General features: G+C 39.6%; 1 protein-coding gene and 1 non-coding gene across 4 annotated transcripts in view; one reads left to right on the top strand and one right to left on the bottom strand.

The window, feature by feature from the left end:
* Nucleotides 1–23,138, bottom strand: part of Samd4a (sterile alpha motif domain containing 4A) — a 216,145-nt gene that overhangs the window by 175,701 nt on the left and 17,306 nt on the right. The window lies entirely within an intron of this gene.
* On the top strand, nucleotides 21,734–21,806 carry Trnad-auc (transfer RNA aspartic acid (anticodon AUC)). Its single transcript has one exon. It is a non-coding gene; the product is annotated as a tRNA-Asp (tRNA).

Raw genomic sequence — 23,138 nt, 5'->3', positions numbered from 1 at the left:
TTCTTACGGCCTAAACCAGTCCCTATTCTTAAATGAAAATCAAATCTATCTGCCATAAGCACACATGACGGACCTCCTTCTCAGACAGCAACACTCCCATCTCTCTCTAACTGTGGATGCAGAATGTCCACCTGGATGACTGATCCATACTCTTTGTTCTGTGCTCTGACCTCAGCTCTCTTCTCTATTTCCTTCCTTGGCATCACTTTCTAACCTGATGACTTTGAAACCACTACTCTGTCTCTCCTTTATGCCATGCTCTGTCAAGGCCTCATGTTCCTGAGTCCTGTGCTAATCCCAGCTGTAGTAAGCAATACTCCCCCTGAGCCTTGTGGAATCTCCTTTGGCTAGGCTTCACCTGCTTTCCAGGCTCCACCTCTGTCCTGCCATCCCCCCAACAAAGTAAGAAGGATGAAGTAGACTTGGGTCCTTTCTATTCTTGGTGGGCACCAAAGATAGTGCTGGCAAATGAGTGATAATGTGTGAACACCTTCCACAATATTTTCACAGTGATGAATTAAAAAAAAAAAAAAAAACAAAGGAGGAGGGTATCCAAAATTTTTAAGAGTCAGATATCATGTATCATGCTAGATTAAGAATTTTCCCAGTCACCAAATCTCTCTGTACTTTGAAAATTAAATCTTTAAAACAGCCATTATGCAAGAGATTTCCTAGAAAACCCCAAAGGAAAGTGCTGAATGAATGCTGGAAGTCTGGGGATGATTTCTAGAATATGGAGACCAAACACAGCCTTTGCCCTTCATCTTTGCAAGGTGACTGTGCCTGCCTCGCAGAAGTGTCCTGCGGCTTCATGCCCAGTCTGACCATGCAGGGCAAATGCCCCCCCCCCAACCTCAGCTCTGCCTCCCACAAAGGGATGCTTTGGAAGGAAGCAGGCACATACCACAGATTCGGCAGCACCAAGCAACACTTTACAAACAGCTTGTAAACATCAATGCCATAGGAATCTGTGACACCCATCAGGATGGCAATGGACTCTCTAATCTGGAACTCTCACTACCGGGAACCCAGATGAAGTGGGCCCACGGTACAGACACAACACTGCACATACATACACACACACACACACACACACACACACACACACACACACCCCAGAATTAAGGCACAATTGTCTATTTTCTTTTCCTTACAGTAGAAAGGACATGTTTCATATTTCCTAAAAGGTAGGGCTGCCCCTTAAACTTCTTTTTCATAACTTCCTCATTCTCCTAGTCCTTAGAACCATCCTCAGGTGAAAAAGGGGCACCTAATAAACCCCTGTTGAAACAGGTTCATTATTGTCTTATTCTAAAGTAGGGCCTTGTCTGCCTCTACCACTGTACTCAGAGGAATGAGGATACCCGCTTTTAACTGTTTCACAGGCATGCTGTAAATATATGGGCTCCTTAAAAAGTCTGCGGTGGATGCACATCCATGTTTATTGCGGCACTATTCACAATAGCCAAGTTATGGAAACAGCCAAGATGCCCCAGCACTGACGAATGGATTAAGAAAATGTGGTATCTATACACAATGGAATTTTATGCAGCCATGAAGAAGAACGAAATGTTATCATTCGCTGGTAAATGGATGGAATTGGAGAACATCATTCTGAGTGAGGTTAGCCTGGCCCAAAAGACCAAAAATCGTATGTTCTCCCTCATATGTGGACATTAGATCAAGGGCAAACACAACAAGGGGATTGGACTTTGAGCACATGATAAAAGCGAAAGTACACAAGGGAGGGGTGAGGATAGGTAAGACACCTAAAAAACTAGCTAGCATTTGTTGCCCTTAACGCAGAGAAACTAAAGCAGATACCTTAAAGCAACTGAGGCCAATAGGAAAAAGGGACCAGGAACTACAGAAAAGGTTAGATCAAAAAGAATTAACCTAGAAGGTAACACCCACGCACAGGAAATCAATGTGAGTCAATGTCCTGTATAGCTATCCTTATCTCAACCAGCAAAACACCTTGTTCCTTCCTATTATGGCTTATACTCTCTCTACAACAAAATTAGAGATAAGGGCAAAATAGTTTCTGCTGGGTATTGAGGGGGGGGAGCGGGAGGGGGTGGAGTGGGTGGTAAGGGAGGGGGTGGGGGCAGGGGGGAGAAATGAACCAAGCCTTGTATGCACATATGAATAATAAAAGAAAAATGAAAAAAAAAAAAGTCTGCGGTGGAAAGTGATAATTTAAAGCAAATTTTTAAAGTTTTATATATGTGTATGTGTATATGTATTATGTACATATATATGCATAAATATATAATGCTCCTATTTTAAGAAAATATAGTATGACCCTCCAATATGTTTATGACATCAATTGTAACGGTCAATTACCAAACAATGGAGAAATATGAAATGACTATGGCCATTAAAGTTATTCATTAAGAGCCAGGGCCTTTGGCCATGATAGAACCTTCTGAGAACTGTCCTAACAGGTGTCTGCACTGCTGGGGGTTTCCCTGCACCTTTTAAAATAACACAGTTTCGTGGCTACTGCATTTTCTTCACTCTGTTGTTTCCAAAATTCCAATTCTCATCAAAGCATACATTTTTCTTGAATATATGCACCCAATCTTGGTTCTTTGGAATTTCAGATGGCAATATGTAGTCTACATCAGAAGTGAAAGAGCAGAACTTCAATGCCTCAGTAACACACCCAGGAAACACTGCCACCTTCTCTGAATTTCATGTTGATGATTTAAAGACAGGTTTCATTAGTAATGCTCTACTGGTTTTTCACTTTCTCTGGGATCTCGGCAGATTTTCAGCATACGGGCAGCTTGCCTCCTCTATAGCAGAAACTCAAGTAGATGGGTATTTATCCTGTACTCAAGGAAACCACCACGGCTGTCATCATCCAGTGAAACAAAGAAACTTAAATCATAAACAACACTAGCATTTTTGAGCAAGATAATTAGCTTGTTAAAGACTGGTTTTCTTAGTGGTAAGACTAAACTTTCTTAAGTTCTGATCAGACAGACTGTGAATATGAGAATAGTTTGGGCATAAGATAAAAGTGGCTAAGCCACTCTCACTTGGTACCCAGTGCTCAGAACTAAAGCATTAGATTCACAATACACAAATCTAACGTGTTAAAGTAACCTAGTACATCTACAGAGACAGCTTCGAAGACACTGGTAATGTTCTATTTCTTAGACTGGGCATTTATCTTGTTAATCTCAACAGTAATAAGTGGTATATAATTATTTGTATGTTGCGTAATTTTCCTGTTTCATAATTTTATAAAGACCAGACAAAAACTCAAACTTTAAACATACTTATTAGATAGAGTATGAATGCGAGGCAGGGAGCCCTTTTCTCTTTATTTTGGATTTGTAAACATCTATAAAATTTCAGAACTACAAAAAACCGATGACTCTCTAACCTAATTACTTTCTACTGATGTCCTAGGAATAAATTCTGTCTTGCACAGACACACCATCAGCTCCTACTTTGGAGCTGTGGTTTCTTTCTTTTCTTTTTTTTTTTTTTAACATTTTGGGGCTCATTTTGTACTGCAAAAGAATAGTCCTAAATCTCTGTTCTTAACAACATTCCTGGTTCTTCCTTTCTTGATTCAAGAGCCTCTTTCCAATTACCTGAATTGCTTCAATATAGACACAGATTTAAGTTGTGTTACTCCAATAAAACTAGAAAGAAATTTACAATATGTTTTTAAAAGAAATGTTCTAGTTAAAGGCATCATGGAAACCTACCATTCCTGCTAGAACAGCACTTTGAAAACCCAAAACTGGAACCACCAAGCAAGGAGCAAATGGCTAATTATACCATAAACAACCATGATCGGCAAGGGCAAAGAAAGGGAAGGAAGCATCAAACTAAAATAATGGAAGTAGAAAACTTCTTCTTTTTACTTGAGTACCTTCTAAAATGCTGAGTACATTAAATGTACAACCATACATATCTCTGGGAATGAATGATCCACATATCCCAGTCCTGAATGGTCCAACTACTTACAGAGTCATACCGAAAAGAGGACTCACTTGCTCAATCCTTCCATTGGCTATAGTCCAAATGCCTGTACAACCATTAAAAAATCATTTTCACAGGCTAACGGGTATAGAGGAAGCCAAAGCTATACACACTGGAATCCGAACAGAGCTGAGCACCTAGAACTTTGTAAATACACACACTGATTAGCGCCCGCTAGGTTGAAGTAAGAGGTAGCTATTGTGAAATCACCACAGAGCTCATTTATGTCAGAGTTAAAAATCTAGATTCATAAAACTGCCTACATTATACATAGCCTACCCTGTTTTCAGGCTTAACTATCATTGGGCTAATGAAAAGTAAGATATAAATAAAACAAAGACATTTTAAAGTAGCAGTGGTACTACAACAAGTCTTATTTGATTTTGTTGTTGTTTTTGGTGGTACTGGGGTTTGACACTGAGTTTGCTAGGCAGTGCTCTACCCCTAGCCCTTTTTTTTTTTTAAATAAATCACCAGATTTCTCTATCACCTTTGTCTTAGTTAGAGATCTGCATGACCCTAACAAAGATGCTACAAGTTAAAGGCAAACCCAACAGTGTAAGACATTGTGTAAGATGTACATGTCATGACCTCCTCTTCCCACAACCCCAATTGTGCCCACCCTGTGGCACATGGCCCCAGTCACTCCCTTCATCCAAGATAACTACACTGGGATGGGCACCTCAGTAAGGTAGCCAGGGATCTACACCAGTGTTCCTCAGACTCTAACGTGCAAATGGATCAGCAGGATTCAGTAGTCATGGGTGTGGCCTGAGAATCTGCATTTCCAACACAATTCCAGTTGATGTCAACACTGCTGGTCACCAGTCTGCACTTAAGTAACAAGGACCAGACATTTAGCCTGACTGACATGCAGCGCTGAGAGAAAGTGAGAAAGTCCTGCATCTCAAAACTTCCCAATTCTAACTCCTCTGAGGCTGGGAAGGTTTTTGTCCATGGAAGTCTCAAGTCATTCCCTTGACAACACTTATGTATTCTTGTTGCAATAAATCCCCATCTCCTTAAGCTAGCTTCTGCTGATTTCTGTTCCATGCAACCAGAAGTAGTTTGAGTAGAACTGCCACAAAAAGAAAAATCTTCATTTCCGACAGCCACTGTCTGTACAGTGCTGGGGTTTTTTGTTCTCTTTTGATTTGTTTTGAGATAGTCCTGTAGTAATAGACAAACACATTATTCTGGGTTTAAAATAAAGAAACAGCACAGCTCTGGAAAGATGTTGGTGATCCAGTCCCTTACCCAACTCTTCTAATTCAGAGCCTCTCTCAGTCCAGCTGATGGCTACATCAGAGAAGAGAGCAAGTGCCGGTACCAGGAAGGCCCCAGGATCCTGTTGTTTCTGTTTTGCCTTCTGCTTTGTTTCTGTATTATTTTCCTCTGTTTTCTTTCCAACATTATTGTCAGATGTCTTTGGAGTTTTCTCCTTTCTTCAATGACTTAGCACCATTATCTTATCCCGTCTTTTAAGTCACACCAACCAGCTGCAGTTTTACAACCCAGTACCCACAGTAGTTCTTACAGATCGTCATCTAAGAGTGTCTGAGGGGTCAAAATCTTTTTTCTGAGTTGTCAGCCTTGTTTGACACCCACACATGAGTTTCAATTAAAATTGTTTTCTGAAATTTAACGCTGGAACCTCGCAGAAACCCTTGGCTATGGAGCACACTACTTAACCTCAACATAGCCCACTAACTAGTCTAACACTTACACTGTCCCTAAGTAAGGAATGACCCTTGAATTTACATGAAAATGACAATACTTGTATAATAGGGATAATAATTTTATGTTTTAAAATGCTGCCAGGTTTCCATCAAGGCTCACATTCCTGTTTTGTTCATATTCTTTTTCATCCTCATCCAACTATGAATGAATCAAAACGGAAAAAAGGAGAAGTCCAGAGGGAAGCAGGAGACTAACACCAAAGATGAATCAGTGTGTCCGTGACAATAATATGGGTGACACCATTTTATTTTATAATCTGGATTCTACCTACTTCCATAATGGATTTAAAATGTCTTAAAATAAACACACGTACAGGATAGCTGCAATAATAAAAGAAGAGCTAATCCGCATGGAAGAAAGAGGGGATAACCACCAGGAAACAGGGATGACAGTTATTGTAATGAAGTACTAAGTTTGGCTCAAGCCCTAAGAAACCCAAGCTAAGAAGGAAACATGAGTGGTTACAAATTCTGGTTCACGAAGGCAAGAAGCAAATGGATGTGTCGGCAGGGGCCATCCACTTTCTACTGCTGAGGTCAAAGAGGAATCGATAGCACAATCCTTCCACAAAATATGCTAAAAAACAAGGGATGCCAATTTCAGCAGAAGCCAGGTCTTCCTTTTACTGTTGTGAGGAGCCAACATCCCAGATTCTGAAATGCAGCTCAGGAGAGTTTTGCATTTCAAAAGCTTTCCAATTCTAGTTAACATGGTATACATAGGCCATGTAGCTCTTGGAGAACCTGGGGTGGCTGATGACTAACTGCCCTGCAGACTTTGCAAGAAAGGATTAAGACTGCTGGTGAGCACCTGAAACACAGCATGTTCGTACTATTGGCTGATGCTCTGTTACGGAAACAAGGATCCTTCCTGGAATTCTCACCAGGAAGCCACCTTCAACAGTGGCTCCCACAAGCAACAGCCATCTTGCTTTTCAGTAGCAAGCTCTTAATATGCTTTTATCCCAAACAGTTACTTGAGAGATACCAGCTCAAAGTTGTGGACAACAGAGAAAAGGAATTTTAGTCTTGAAAACTAAAGGCAGGGTTACTGGTGGCTAACTCGCTCACTAAGGCACTGCGGTGTAGTTCTAGTGAAGAAAAAATCCTAGTGAATTTATACTGTGGTGACAGTGAGATGGATTCCAAGCAGCTGGGTCAATGGAAGTATTGGTGAATTTAATAAAGATCCTTTAGATACAAGAAAAGAAGGAAGGAAAGGAGGGAGAGACAGAGAGAGGGAGGAAGGGAAGAGGACCAGAGGGGAGGGGAGGATAGAACAAAACCAGCAAGAACAAAGGCATCCTAGGAAAATACCTTCCAATGGTCCTAATTTCAGATGTGGGCAATTAATGTTGAAATATTATTTCTTAAGTAGCTGCCTCAGCAGATTGTGTGGGATTATGACAGTGATGTGTTTGAGAGGAGGAGCCTGGCTTCCCTTTGCTCTGCAGAAATCTGGCATCTAACTTTTCCTCAAACAGAAAGAGATGTTTAACTATAATTTCAAAAGAAGAAGAGTCAGGACACAGCTTTGCTTCCTGAATTCTAAAATTGAAATTTGATCTGCCAAAAGGTTGTCATTACTCACTCCAGTCTGGCAGTAGGAAATGATGTGGTACAAGGTTTGGAGTGAAATTAAAAGTAGTATTAATGACTTGGGTCTATGCAGGAGTACATGTCTCTTCTCTCCAGAATCCAAGACTACACATCCTTAAATTCTCCTAAATTTTTATTTTAGAGGGAGAAATCCTGGAGGTGTTTTCTGTTGTTTGTTTGATTTGTTGGGGTTTTTTTTGACGGTACTGGAGTTGAACTCAGGGCCTCACACTTGGTAGGCAGGCACTCTACCATTTGAGCCACTCTGCCAGGCCTTTTTTGAGATAGGGTCTCACTTTCATTTTGTCCATGCTGGCCTCAAATGGTGATCCTCCTGATCTCTGCCTCCTGAGTAGCCAGGATTACAGGCGTGACCACCTGTGCCTGGTGAAATTCTGGAGTTTTAAGAAGAGGCACAGAGACAGAGACTTAAGAGGCTGACTATCCAACAAATTCACCTGCAGTGCAAAGAGTAAAGAACTATAATGGAAAATTTTAGGAACAGTGTTACTCTTGTTACTAACGGTATGGGCATGTTTGTATATTACTCCATTGTTTATAAAGTACTTTATCTTTTCACATATGATATCATCTCATCTAATTCTTACATTAACCCTGTGAGTCAGTGATGGTATTTTCTCCAATGAATAGATGAGATGACTAAGACAAATGAAGTGACTTTTCCAGATCACAGAGCCAGAGTAACAGCTGTGACAAAATTGGAACTCAGTCTTCTAACTCCAAATTCTCACAGACATCAAAGCCTTTTTTTCTTGATGTGATCCAAGCAGGACAGTATTTTTTTAAATCTTCTCATAGTACAAAGAAAAAAATGCATTAAAGATTTGTGAGCCTCAGCTATCCTCCTACTACTGCTCAGATTATTTATAAAAGATGGTAGCAGTATATAAAAATATAGTATATTTGTCATGCATACTGAATGGGTTGCCTTCATGTTGGGTTATATATATATTCTTATTTCAATCCTCACTTCTTTGAATTGTGATTATTATTCTGTATTCATAGGGCAATTTAGCAACAGGAATTAAATATCTTAAAAACAAACACACTATCTGGGAACATCTATCAAAAATTTAAATGTGTCTACTCCAGAAATTCTTCTTGAAGGAATTTGTGCTAACAAAATAAGGCCAAGTTCATACACATGTTACCAGATGTCCTTGAAAGGGTTGTTTATATCGATAAATTACAGATTAGCCATATTTCCTATGTCTTTACGATCTTTTTTGTTCTGCTTTGTTTTCTATTGTTATTTTGTTTTACTTTTGTCATGATTCTACTCCTTTAGAATCAGAAAAAATAAATAATTTAAAAAGGGGGTGAGAACTAGTACAACCACTCTGGAAAAAAATTTGGAGGCTACTTAAAAAGCTGGACATCGATCTACCATTTGATCTAGCAATACCACTCTTGGGGATATACCCAAAAGACTGTTACTCCAGAGACACCTGCACATCCATGTTTATTGCGGCACTATTCACAATAGCCAAGTTATGGAAACAGCCAAGATGCCCCAGCACTGACGAATGGATTAAGAAAATGTGGTATCTATACGCAATGGAATTTTATGCAGCCATGAAGAAGAACGAAATGTTATCATTCGCAGGTAAATGGATGGAATTGGAGAACATCATTCTGAGTGAGGTTAGCCTGGCCCAAAAGACCAAAAATTGTATGTTCTCCCTCATATGTGGACATTAGATCAAGGGTAAACACAACAATGGGATTGGACTATGAGCACATGATAAAAGTGAGAGCACACAAGGAAGGGGTGAGGATAGGTAAGACACCTAAAAAACTAGCTAGCATTTGTTGCCCTTAACGCAGAGAAACTAAAGCAGATACCTTAAAGCAACTGAGGCCAATAGGAAAAGGGGACCAGGAACTAGAGAAAAGGTTAGATTAAAAAGAATTAACCTAGAAGGTAACACCCACGCACAGGAAATCAGTGTGAGTCAATGCCCTGTATAGCTATCCTTATCTCAACCAGCAAAAACCCTTGTTCCTTCCTATTATTGCTTATACTCTCTCTTCAACAAAATTAGAAATAAGGGCAAAATAGTTTCTGCTGGGTATTGAGGGCGGGGGGAGGGGGGGAGTAGGTGGTAAGAGAGGGGGTGGGGGCAGGGGGGAGAAATGAACCAAGCCTTGTATGCACGTATGAATAATAAAAGAAAAATGAAAAAAAAAGAATAGAGTTGATAGAATTATAGATATTTGTAAGAAACTCTATTAAAATTAACCAGGTTTATGTTTATAGAGTTACACAATAAAGAAATCCAGATAAAAATAAATAAATAAATAAATAAAAATAAAAAGGGGGTGAGAAAAAGGAAGAATAACTTTTTACACAGCAAATCTACTTTGTCACTAAGGAAAAGAGTCAAATGAATGTTTTAAAATATGTGTACCACAGTATTTTATAATAATGAAAAATCAGGACAAAACTAAATGTTTCCATCATGGCGATCATGATACCACCACTGAACTAAAAATGTTGAAGTTTTCCTTTAGGATTGAGATAAAGAAAGCCAATTTAAAATAGGATTATACAATATGACCTCATTATGTATATGCATGTGACAGGTGCAGAGGAAAAAGATTTACAAGACCATGGCACTACGGGATTAGCCTTGGTGGACAGTGTAACATAGTTCAAGGACTCTGGAACCAGACTGCCTGAGTTCAAATCCTGACTGTGCCATTTTCTAGCTGTGTAATCCTAAGTACGTAACCTTGTGTGGGCTTCAGTTTTCTCATCTATAATGAGAATAACAACAGTGCTTTCCTCACAGGGCCATTATGAGGAATAAACATGTAAAGCATATAGTTAGCAGAACGCCTGGCACATTTACACTATCACTACCATCACCATCACTACTATCGCTACCACCATCACTCTCACCATCACCACCACCACCACCACCACCACCATTACAACCACATTACTACCAACACCACCATCATCACCTGTGGCTTGTTTTTATTGTCTGTATCTTCTATGCTTTGCATTTTTAATTTGGACATGAATTACTTACGTGATGTTTAAAAGTAATTGCTAGCAGGGACTCCTATTTGTACACCCATGCTCGTAACAACATAGCCACAATAGCCAAAAGGTGGTCTGTGCATACAATGGAATATTATTTAGCCTAAAAGGAATGAAATTCTCACACATGTTATAACACAGATGAAACCATGAAAACATGCTAAATGAAACATGCCAAACACAGAAGGGCATCTATGATGCCAATGAAGTGAGGTACCTAGAATAGTTAAATTCATAGACATAGGAAGTAGAATGGTGTTGCCAGGGGCTGAGGAGAAGAGAATGGACACTTTTTATTTAGTGGACACAGAGCTTCAGTTTAGGAAAACTTTAAAAATTCTGAAGATGGACAGGTGGTGACAGTTACAAGGTAATGTGAATATACTTAGTGTCACTGCACTTAAAGATGGTTAAAAGGATTAATTTCATGTTATTTATATTTTACCACAATTAAAAAAAAAAATACCTTATAGTCTACAACCTGTAGGCTTAAGAGTAGAATTCTGAGGGCATTCACTGGACCCCAGCATGGATTGTCTCTCATGAAAGGACAAAGTTGCAGTTTGGAGAATGCTGTCCCATGAGGGAAACAGGGACCTCAAAGCAAAAAGTCTCATCTCCTCCCTTCCAGCGTCTCCCCAAACTCCCTCTTTGCAGTACTGGGAATTGAACTCAGAGCTTCACACTCACTAGTCAAGTGCTCCATCACTTGAGTCAACCCCCGGTTCTTTTGCCTTTATTTTGATTCCCACAGTGTCTCTCACTTTCTTGTCCTGGCACTGCTATCCTCCTACTTCTGACTCCCGAGTAGCAGGGATTACAACCATGAGCCACTGTGTCTGACCCAAATCACCACGCCCAGCCCAAGCTCCCTCTTGTTCAAAGTCTCTCAGCTTCACTTCAGTCCTTCTCCTTCCCTAGCATGCCCTTGTAGTGAAATAAGAAACAGACTTGGAACATAGCCCTTTCAGTAATCTTTGTTCTCTGACAAAGAATTTAAAGTGTAAACTCTGAGACCAACGTACAAAATGGAACCCCATTGATCTATAAAATGTCCTCCTACTTAGTGTAACAAACCCTCTGGCCCTAAGAGACATAATGAGTCCTCATTTCTTTCTTCCCTTTGTAGGGAAGAAAATCTTCTAAGACAGAGCTCGCTCACTCTCTAGTTAAAACATAACTCTTCTTCCTTGTCTAAACTGCTCTGTTGAACTTGGAGATCACAAACTTGAATGTCTATGGGGACCAGGCAGGAGTAGTAGGGACTGAAGCAAAGTGAAGAGTGCCTGCTCTTAGGGACAGCTTCCACTGAGCTTTGCAAATTGTTCCCTGTAGGATACATGGCCACTGCAGCCACATCGTCTACTTTTCAGAGGCATAAAAGTCAGATTTTGATGTCAGTCTCCCAAAACCAATATAGAGAGGTGATTTGGTTTTGGTTTTGATGTTTTGTTTTCTTTTTCAAGGAAATACCCCATGTGACACGCAAAACACCTTTGCATGGAGGCCTTTCACAACATCTGAGGCACACCAATCAAACCTTCAGGTGAACGCAGGGAATGCTATGATGAGAAGGTCATTTTTCAGAGCCTGAAGACCTTTCCTCCCATCTGGAGATTCTCCATCTGCTCCTCCAGATTCACTGTCTGCCCTTCTGCCCCTGCTCTGTGTCCTGAGAAGGCCACTGCCTCAGACTATAACTTTTGGCTCCTCTTCTCTGGGGCTCATCTGGAAAATTCAAGGGAATGACAACAGGCAACTGGAAGGAGGGAAGAGAGAATGGTGGGGGTACTCACCCCCTTGGCTCCCTCCCTAGGCTGCTTTGGCAGTAGCTGCCATCTTCTGCCTAAGGCCACAGCTCCAGTGAGGATGGCTGTGCTGTACCCAGGTTCAATAAACCCTCTTCTTTCTTGTTTCTTTAGGACTAGGAGTGCTAATGGCTTCCTGTGGTGTTAACAGCATGCTGTATCAGCTCTGCTGATCTCCCTGAATCCTGCCTACAGCTTCAGTAATAGTCTTTTTTCTTATGTCTTCTCAATGACCCCTTTTGGGACACCATGTCTTTCTTGACAGGACCTGACTGATACATCTTGCCATACCATATTCCATGATCTAGTTACCATACTAAGTAGACATGACCAAGATTTTTCCCTTCCAGACCTGCAAGACCAATTCCCTAAGGGAAAGAGAGCCACTAGTGAGGCCACCTTGATTTGACTTTTTCTGTTGAAAAGATAATATTATTTGAACCTTTCATGGACTCAATTCTAAATCACACTCGTGAATTAGTAAGACCCCTTAGACCAGTAACCCCACTCTGAAGACTTAACATGAGATGTTCAGAAGGATTAACCTCTCACCAAAAATGCAATTTGGAAATCATGTTTGCTCCATGAGATAAATATCCCTTCCTTACATTTTCCTAAAATGCCCAATAAGAAGGTGAATGGTTTTTTACATTTTTGTATGAGATATGCCATTAAGATATGTTATTTCGAAGCTTTTCCAGCCACATAAATTTATGAAATACTTTTAGTGCCCTCAAGTATCTAAATATCCAAGTATTATACAGTAAAAATCTGTATTAAGAGAGATGCTAGGGTGACCTTCTGCTCTTAAGACTGTCACTTGGTTCTTATAGTGTAGTTAAAGATGTGAATATTTTAATCAGCCTAACTAGATTTCAGTTCATTTAATCATTTAGTCAACAAATATATATTTAGCATTTACCTGGCCCCTACTTTAAAAATGAGACTATAGACACAAGAGGACTCCAACCTCAAGGAATTCAACATCTCTGCAAATGCACACTTATGAGATAACGCTCGAGTTGAGATGCCTTCAAATTGAGAACAGCATCAATGAAGGATTTGCTGAGACATGCATAGAGTTAAAATGGCAACACATTAGAAGTGACCCTTGTTGGCAAAGTGGCTCAAGTGGTAGAGCGTCTGTCTGGCAAGCATGAGGCCCTGAATTCAAACCCTAGTACCACCAAGAAAAAAGAAAATGTGACCCTTGGGTTAGGAAGTGAAAGATGAGAGGGAGGGTATCAGACTGAAGAGAGGACATTCTAGATAGACTGAAAAACATTTGCAAAAAACTAAAGAAAGATGGTGCAAGTTACATAAGTCTGGATTTCTGTTACTGGCTACAGCTAGCCTATGAGAAAGAGTATGTATTTCCTGAATGAAGTAGGATTTCACAGGCAAAAATCTGACTGCCTTCATTATTTAAATTCTTGTGATGGGTAACAATATAATCATTCATGCTTGGCCCTAACTTGGAAATAGGCCTTATGAAATGTGTCATTTGCAGAGTTCCCAAAATTAAAAGAAAAAAGTCAGATGTTAGCAATGTACATTCTTGTCACTTAAATTCCAATGTGAAAATTAAGCTCCAACAAGTTACTGGTATGTTAGTATGAATAAGACTAGTTTAATATTTTAAATTCATTCATGATTCAGTCATCTTATCATAGTGACTCTTTTAACGTGTTCCCAAGGGAAAAAGTACAACCACCAATTAAATCTGACTCAGAGATAAAAATTTAACCTCTGAATAGTAATAAAGATTTGTCTGTGACTCCTTCCTTTTCATAAGCTTTTCCTCTGCTACAGTTTTCTGTACCTAACAAGTTTTGTCCTGTTATTTAGACTAATCACCTCACCTCCACCAGGAGAGCCTTATGTGGCCTATATACTTCAAAAGTCTGAATACATGTGGATTATATAATTAACACTAGAAATTTAAAAAGTAGCATTTTTGTTCTGTACCGTATGCACGTAATATGCTAATAAAGGCAGACTGAAAGTCAGATGAGCCTATAGGGAACTGGTAACAGCGCTCACACAATGGAGAGGGCTGGGGGTTAGTGGGGACTTTTAGTTCCTATGCTATATGGCTCTATCATAAATCCCTGAAAATTTTTTAAAAATAGCAACCTTATTTTATTTGTGTAACAGAAGAAAAAAAGATATTTTCTTAGACTAGATAGGCACATGAATCATCTTCCTATATTTGATCAGCAGATACAGCAGGAGAAATCCCACCAGAACTCGGGCAGCAGTCACCCTTCCTTGGTTTTCACAAGGCACCAGTGACCTCACCACTGCTCAGCCTCCCACCCCACGGCTCAACCCTGTGTGGCTCACACTGGCCTGGATCCAAGGAAAGCATCACTTCAAAAGAGAAGCTGCACGCATGGCCTCTCCACTTAGAGATGCTGGGCTGTTTTTAATACTAAACATCCTTGTTAAAATAGAAATTTAAATCATCTTGAGAAAAACACTTGTACATATTGGTTTCAAGTGTACTTTAATTTAGATGGTCACCATTCCAGCCTTTAAAAGGAGACCATTTTTCAATCAAAATTAAGCATTTATAAAATTATTTTCCATAGTGCAAAGTTTATAATTTATCAGCTATCATTTCTCCTGAAATCATTTCCTTTCTGATTCCTTCTTGTGATTTCCCATTGAGTAATCTAGAAGGTGGTAAAAATAATTCTCTTCCATTGTAAGTTTTCAGTTTTATCTTCTCAAAAAAATGGATAGAAAAGCATACCTTGTTATTACAATTCATTTGAGACCATTCTGCCTCATGAGAAATACACGCTGGATGGAGAAAAGTTACAGTAAAAATAGCCATAGATATGAAATATAGTAAAAACCTCAGAATACAAAACTAATAATAATGAAGAATTACTTAATCATGAAGAAATTAATTAGGTTCTCCAGGAAGCAAGAATAATAATTTTGACCAGAAGGACAAAAACATAAACATCCGTAATTGTAGAACACTAGAAATCACCCAAATTTTCACAAGAATGGCTAAATAAATTAGGTACCATTCAAACAATGGACTGGAATGTGCGTCCGCTACAAACCACATATTCAGAATGGCAGAATGCTGGTAATTACCGAAGAGGAATGTGGGCATGTGTGAGTTCACTGTATTTCACTGTATTTTTATGCTTTTTTTTTATACAAACATGGCTTTCTAAGACCAGTGACATGGGGAAATGCTCACAATCTAGCACTAAGTGAAATGTGTAGGAAAAAAGCAGAACACAAACTCTGTAAGGTAGACGATTCTTATTTTGTTAAAAGCACATATAAACACAGAGACGATAACATGGAAGGAGATGCTTCAAAATTTTAGGGAATGGGTGACTGTGGGTGGCATGATCAATGATAATGGCAGTTTTCTTCTTTAACTTTTCTGTAGTTAAAAATATCTCCGCAAAGAAAATGCTCACTTTGATAATTAGCAAAACGGTAGCAAGAAAAGACGTGTTTGGGGGGGAAGAAGACGAGAGTGAAGACCATGAGCTGATTCTAAATAGAGTCTGTAGACCCTGCATGAGATAAAAGAAGACAGAGACAAGCTGACCATCTGACAGAGGAGTTTCTAAGCTATTTGAGGAGACATCTTTAATGTAAAGAGGCACCTAATGCCACCAGACTGCAGGTAAGTGTTGAATACAGAGTTCTTACAAGTACTAGGATAGTTCAGAAAAAACAAGAGTCACAGGTCAGTGACAGACAAGGAACAATGACCTTATGAGACTGCAGGGGAACTGGGCTCTGATGGATGGGTGGGATTTGTAGAGGGGGAGGCAGAGGAACTTGAAGGAGGAGGGCAGTTTTTAAGGCACACGTGGAGGGAAAATGGCACATGGTGTAAGTCACTTTCACAGAAACATGGTTCCTGGAGAGAGTGGTCATATACATGACAGCAAAGTTAGGGCTGAGCAGAGATTTCCAACCCATCCCTGCTTTCCTATACTCAGATAAAAATCACAGATAGTATAACCTCATCAGCAGATAATTTTAATAAATCAATGTTAATGCCCTAGCTTAATAGGAAGGAGAACTAAAAGGGACATAACTCACAATGATGCAATATACTTCACAATATGTAAATTACCAAGCACAAGATTTTTTAAAAAACATGATGAGTGGTCAGATTCTCGCCTCTAGCTACAGCCACTAGGAATGCCACCCTACGCATGTTGACTAATGCATCAATTTCAATATCACAAGTGGTGATGGCAGTGACTCAGTAAAATCTCAAACAAAACTTCCCTTCAGTGGAGTTCCTTCCATTTAAATCGTGTAAAAAAAAAAAATACCTTTTGCTTATAGAGCAGGTCCTACACTCTGATGAGTACCAACAGTTTCTCACTTCCCTGTCACCTGTGGATATTTGAAAGTCAAATGCAATGAGAGGCAATTGCCCCGAGCACTGCAGGATGCCTAGCATGTTTGTCTTCACCCACTAGAGGCCCTTAAGATTGTGAAAACCAAAAATACCACCTCAAGGACCAGCCTTGCTGACAGCCACTGGGATACAGCTAGAATTGGCATCTCTCAGCGGGGCATCACTGGCACCATGGCAGGACGATGTCTCTCGGGCCCAGTTAACTTGTGCATTGCAGGATGTTGGGCACCCCTCACCAGCCTGCGCTAAAATCCAATCATTGCAAGAGCCCACAGCAGCCTGCCGTCCACCCTCTGATGCTTCCACTGGGGGACACTGACTGAGAGCTTGGAGGGACTGAATGATAAGCTACTGTATCACCTGAGGGAAAGACACAGCCTAGATAAACCTTAATTGTTAGACCTTTTAAATTGCTCTGTGATGCGGCTTTCAAAGAACTGAAGTTGAGAATCATGTGATTATAAAGCAGAAAAGGAAACTATGGTTTAAAAAACACACACACACACACACACTTGACCACTTACTCACGTTTGCCCATTTCTCAGACCCGAAGGCAGCCTAAGGATAAGAGGTGTGCAGGGGAGTCAGGAGGACACATCTGGAAGGAGCAAGCTAGGTAGAAAGCATCCTAGCTTGGAAAACACAAAGCTCACACGTTGTCCACATTTAGGTTTCCATGCCATTCGTGGGAAGGTAATGTCACTCTTCCAAAGGACTCAGAACATGAACAGAGTGACCATGACCAGGCAGGAGAGAGAGAAGAGACAAGAACTCAAAGACACTCGGGAGAGAGAAAAGAGAAGGAAGGAGGCCCAATCAGTATCTTCCTGCCTTCTATAAGCCCAGTCTTCTGACAGACATTTTTAAGTACTTTCTGTCCCTTTACACTGCTTTATTTTTCTCATAGCACATATCACCAATAGTGCCGGCTACATCATAAGCACACAAATATTCACTCAGCAAATACTCAGTGTATGCATGCTACATGTCATATGCTATTGCTAATGCTGTGGAAAAAGCAGTCAACAAACCCACCACAACCTCTTTTCATGGACCTCACCTTTTAGAGGGAGGTGCAGATGATAAACAGGTATGTCACACAATTATGTCATGTGGCGATGAACACAGTGAAAAAAAATAACTCAGGGTCAGCAGTTTAGAGAGGATGTTAGTTAGGAAGCCTCTTCTGAGAAGGGGACATAAGAGCAGAAACCTGAAGGACATGAAAAAGAGCCATGTAGATATCAGAGGATATTCCTGCCTTATATGAAAATGTAAGTTATCATGACTAACAAACCATGCAAAATCAATCAAAGCTTTCAAATTAGGGAAGGGTCTATGTCTTGCATACAGCTGGATCCATAATTTCCAAAACACTATTTATTCTTTCTTAAAAAACTATAGTTCTGAATAGGAACCAAACAAAAAATAGTGAATGAAGGGATGAAGGAATGGAAGGATTTATATGCTTCCTGCATAGAGAATCACTGGCTGTGACTGATACTGTTATCACTTGGCTTATTAAATAATCTTGCTTACTAACTAAGTCTTGCTACTTATATCAGTAACATAAATTGGATTCAGAATGGACAAAAAAAATGCCAACATGAAAAATCCAACCAAGGTATCCCTACCACATATGACTATAAAATTCAGATACAGTGGAGTGAGAACGTGAGGCTTAAACATTTTAACAACTTAAAACTCTTCTGAAGAGTCTGAAGTTCAACTGAGCAGTTACCTCTTCCTCCCTTCTGGAAAACAGTATCACACAGGGAGAGAAAGTTAAAACTTTTTTTTGTGAGTGGAACTGGGCTTTGGATCTCAAGGCTTTGTGCTTGCCAAGCAGGCGTTCTGCTGCTTGAGCTATACCTCCAGTTATTTTTGGAGATGGGGGGGTCTCACAAACTATTTGCCTAGGCTGGCCTCAAACTGCTATCCTCTGGATCTCAACCTGCCAAGTAGCTAGGATTGTAGATATAAGTCACCAGTGCCCACAGAACTTTTGATAAAAACATCATTTGCTCCTAAAAATCCTTTTCCTACCAATAGACTGCATAACCATTTAAAATTTCCAGACATCAAAAATGTGGGAGGGAAGAAAATATATATGATAGAGTGCTAATAAAGTAAAAAGAAAGAAACAAGTGTTCTAATAAAAAAGGAGACAGAAGAAAAGGATACAAACTATAACTGGACCATAAACATGAACAAAGAACTGCACCTAAAAGTTACAAGAGTCTTTCAAATAAGTAAGGGTTTCTTTTGTTTGTTTTGAACAATGTCCATTGTAGCAAAGAGTATACAAGAAGTAATATACAGGAGATTCACTGTCCTAACCTCTCAGAAGGATGATCTGGTTAGCATACTATGTATGCAAAATATACAAGATTAGGAAACAGAAATTAGGCAGATATCCTCCGGTAATAACCATGCTTTAAAGGATCTTTATTACAGCATTGTAAAAACCTGGAAATAACCTAAATGTCCAAGTGTAAGGGTTTGGTTTAATAAATTGTGACACAGCCATACCGTGAAATGCTAAACAGTCATTTAAAATACAGTCGTAAAAGAATTTAGGATGTTGAATGAAAATATTAATGGCACAAGTATAAAAGGCAGTTCATATATATTTTTTCACCAAACAGACACATATATATCACCGTATAACACAGTCGTGTACTCATAATCTTGAGTACTTGTGTAAAAAATCATCCATATATTTATGGTAGGAAAGAAGACAAGATATAATGAAGAAACAGGATTAAAGCGTTCTGTGGTATTCTGCCTTTTTAAAATCTTTCTACAATAGAGATGTGATTCTTCTTGTACGAATGTGGTCTTTTTAAAAACTCTTCTACCCAATTTACTAGGTTTGCACAATTTGATAATTTTTTAAAGCACGGGTGACAGTATACTTAATCAAACTGACTTCTCAGAAATAGCTCATATGCCAAATTCCTTATCATGTATTTCACACTTCAAATTCTTTATGCTACAATCTTATCTAGTGTAAACTTAGAACATTTATTTTAATCAGAAAACATGTTAATTGTGTTGCCAAGCAATTGGGTGAAGGGCAGTAACTGAAAGATCTTTTCTTTAAGTAATTAAATCATACTCAAAGTTAAATAATCACCCAAACATAATTATCTAGCTCACTCTATTGAACAAATTTTACTTTGAGTACCTACTATGCGTTAAACACTGTACTGATAATTGATCTGACAGGCCCTTCTCCAATGCTTTGAGATCAAAAGAAAATTTGAATCTCAAGGGTTGATCTGAACAGTTGCCCCTGAACTTACAGCCTAGGAGAACAGCTCCTCTGATTAAAAAAAGCTCCTCTGCTGCATGGATACGACCTGGATGTGTTATCCCTCAGCTGCCGCGTCTTATCTGGAAAGCTCTCCTACTCCTACACGTGCAAGACATCGGTCTCTAAACCCAAAACTCAGCACTGAAATGAAATTTGCCAAAAATGAAGTCAGTCTAGCACATAATCACAATTCCGATGGTAAAATAATGCAACACTTTATTTGAATCAAATTTCAGTGAAAGCAGGCCAACCATAGCCACCTGTTACACACAGAGAACACTTTTTTTAGCTGCTCAACAACAAAATACTATAAATAATCATTCCTTATGAAATTGCTCTAAGGTCACTTTTAAAGGGAAGGTTATCGATGGGACAGCTGCTAACAGACTTGCTGTATTTAAGGTCTCTACCCTTGGATTTTAGAAGGCACTGGTAATTGAAAACGTCATAATACACTATTACTCTATTGGTGGGAGAAATTAATGGGAAATAATCCTAGTTGTATAATTCTTAAGAACATTACATTTGATAACTCTGAATACCAAGGTAATTTAAATTCTATAAATTTGCATTCACCGGGCACACACCTTTTCAAAGGTTCCCTAGATGATAACAGTGTTGCAAATAACCTTTTTCACCTCCTGTAACAACAGCCTAGATTTTCAACAGCTGTCAAAATAGATTCCAGTATCCATACTACTCAAGTGTGTTGGAAGAAGATCTTAAAACTGTAAGGAGTGTCAGGATGTGAGTAAGGCAGTATAAAATGTAACCAAGCTGACTCCACCGACTACAGAGAAATGGAGAAAGCTCAAATCTGCTTAAAGAAAGAAGATCCAATCAAAGGAAGACGGCACAATAAAGTCCAGCTCGGTGCTCGGTGCTCAGTGCTCAGAAACAGTGGGTGATACCTGATGGGAGACTGCCAGGCGGAAGCCCAAAAGGGCACACCATTCATTTCACACGGTTACACACCTCCTCGGTGCCACTTAACCTGTTGGCACTGCTGCTTTGGGACAGGGTTGCCAGATTCAGCAAAGAAAAATCTAGGACCACCAGTTAAATCTGAATTGCATGTGGTACATGCCTGTAATCTCAACTTCTCAGGAGCCAGAAGCCAGGAGGATTGTGAGTTCAAGGCCATCCCAGGCAAAACTATCAAGACCCTATCCTCAAAACAAAATACAAACAAAAGTGCTCTTGTGTTGGCAGTTGCCTAGCATATGTGAGGCCCTGGACTCAATCCCCAGCATTTTTAAAAAAATTAATTACAGATGCACCACAAAATAATTTAAATGGCATAAGCGTGCTCTATTACTTATGGAATATCTTCAGTTCAAGTTTAATTGGGAGTCCTGTAATTTCTCTGGCATTACTCCCAAAAGGGTGACTAAGACAAGCCCTGCCCTCTGGGAGCCAATGTTCCAGGGCAGGATCTCTAAAATGCTAGCTAAATGGTTAAAAAAATAACTGAACTGGGGCTGGTGGAGTGGCTCAAATGGTAAAGCACCTGCCTAACAAACAGAAGGCCCTAAGTTCAAACCCTGGTACCACTAAAAAAAAAAAAAAAAAAAAAAACAAACTGTTAACAACTTTCTATTTTAAAAACTCTTGTAAACAATACGAAAGTTAAATTAACCACATAATTCAATCTCAAATGCCATTCAGCAAGATTACCAATTCTTTGTCTTTGTCACCTTACTTATAACCTCTGGAGAGTAAGTAGTTATAGACACCACATCCTCTTACTCTTGAAGACTTTAATATTCAGGGGCTGGTGGAGTGGCTCAAGTGGTAGAGTGCCTGCCTATCAAGCATGAGGCCCTGAGTTCAAACCCCAGTGCCACCAAAAAAAAAAAAAAAAAAAGACTTTAATATTCATCTCCTAACAATAAGGACACTTCATGACACGACCAAGGTGCAATTATAATGCAGAAGTTTATAGTTGATATAATAGTATACCCTGGTATACAGTCCACATTAAAATGTCACTAACTGACCCAATACTGTCCTTAGGGCGATTTTCCCCTATCCAGCACCCCCCCTTCCATTCAGCTGTCACATCCCTGCAGCTTCCTCGTTGACACGGTCATGTCAATCCAGCATGTTCAGTGCTGGTGGTGTGCAGAGGCGGGTGAGAGCTCAGGGGACAGCACTGCATCCCTTCTTTGTCTCATCAAAACATACATATCTGCTGTATTCGAGGACCAGTGTATTCAAGGATCTGATGACCATCACACGCCATGCTAACTCTTAAGGAGTCCAACAAATTCCCAAGCATCTCCTAGTTTAACTCTAGGAGTTTTTCCCTCTCAATGAGAAGATAGGAGAGTCTTAAAAACAAAACAAAACAAAAAAAAACAGCACCAGCGATTCTTGTCCAAATTGTTCCTGTCAAAAATATGAACCAAACCTATGCACATCACAATTATTTCCATATTACCCACCAATGGCTTCCTATCAGAATCTCACATGAGACTCAAATTTGACCTTATCATTCCGAATTACAGTGTTTTAACTGCACTCAGATCATCTCTAAATACCATGATAATCTGGAAAATGTGCTAACCCAGCTTGTTCTGCCAAAAAGAAAAATGTGAATATAGGGAGGTTTTGTCAAAGACACAACAAAAAACAATGACAAGAAGCCTTTTGCCTCACCCAATGGAAGGAAAACTAACTAACAGTCACCCAGTGGAAGGAAAAGGTGGAAGTCATGGAAGACTAATGAGCAAAGCATAACTACTGCCTTGTTTAGCTGAGCTATACAAAAATATTCAACGATCTTTGCATGGAATGGCTTTAGGCTGCCTAATAGCTTTTATACAAGGTTACCTCTTTAAAATAAGTTTAAAAATTATCACATTTAAAAAAAAAACACAAATTAATGTATAGAATCCCTAGGGTATGCTTTAAATGGTCCCGTGTATACTCATACTGGAATATTTACAGCCAAGGAAACAGTGGTCACTATTCAAGATTTGTTTGTTTGGAAGTACTGAGGTTTGAACTCAGGCCCTCACACTGGCTAGGCAGCCGCTCTACCACTTGAGTCACTCTGTCGGCCCTTTTTGCTCTGGTTACTTTGGAGATAAGGTCTCTTTTTTGCCCGGGCCAGTCTGGACCATGACCTTCTTATTATGCTTCCTGCCGTTACTGGGATGATAGGATGCACCACCAT

The sequence above is a fragment of the Castor canadensis genome, chromosome 3 (genome assembly GCF_047511655.1).
Source record: "Castor canadensis chromosome 3, mCasCan1.hap1v2, whole genome shotgun sequence".
Lineage (NCBI taxonomy): Eukaryota > Metazoa > Chordata > Mammalia > Rodentia > Castoridae > Castor > Castor canadensis.
The sequence above is the reverse complement of the archived record's forward strand: the minus strand, read 5'-3'. Positions and strand labels throughout refer to the sequence as shown.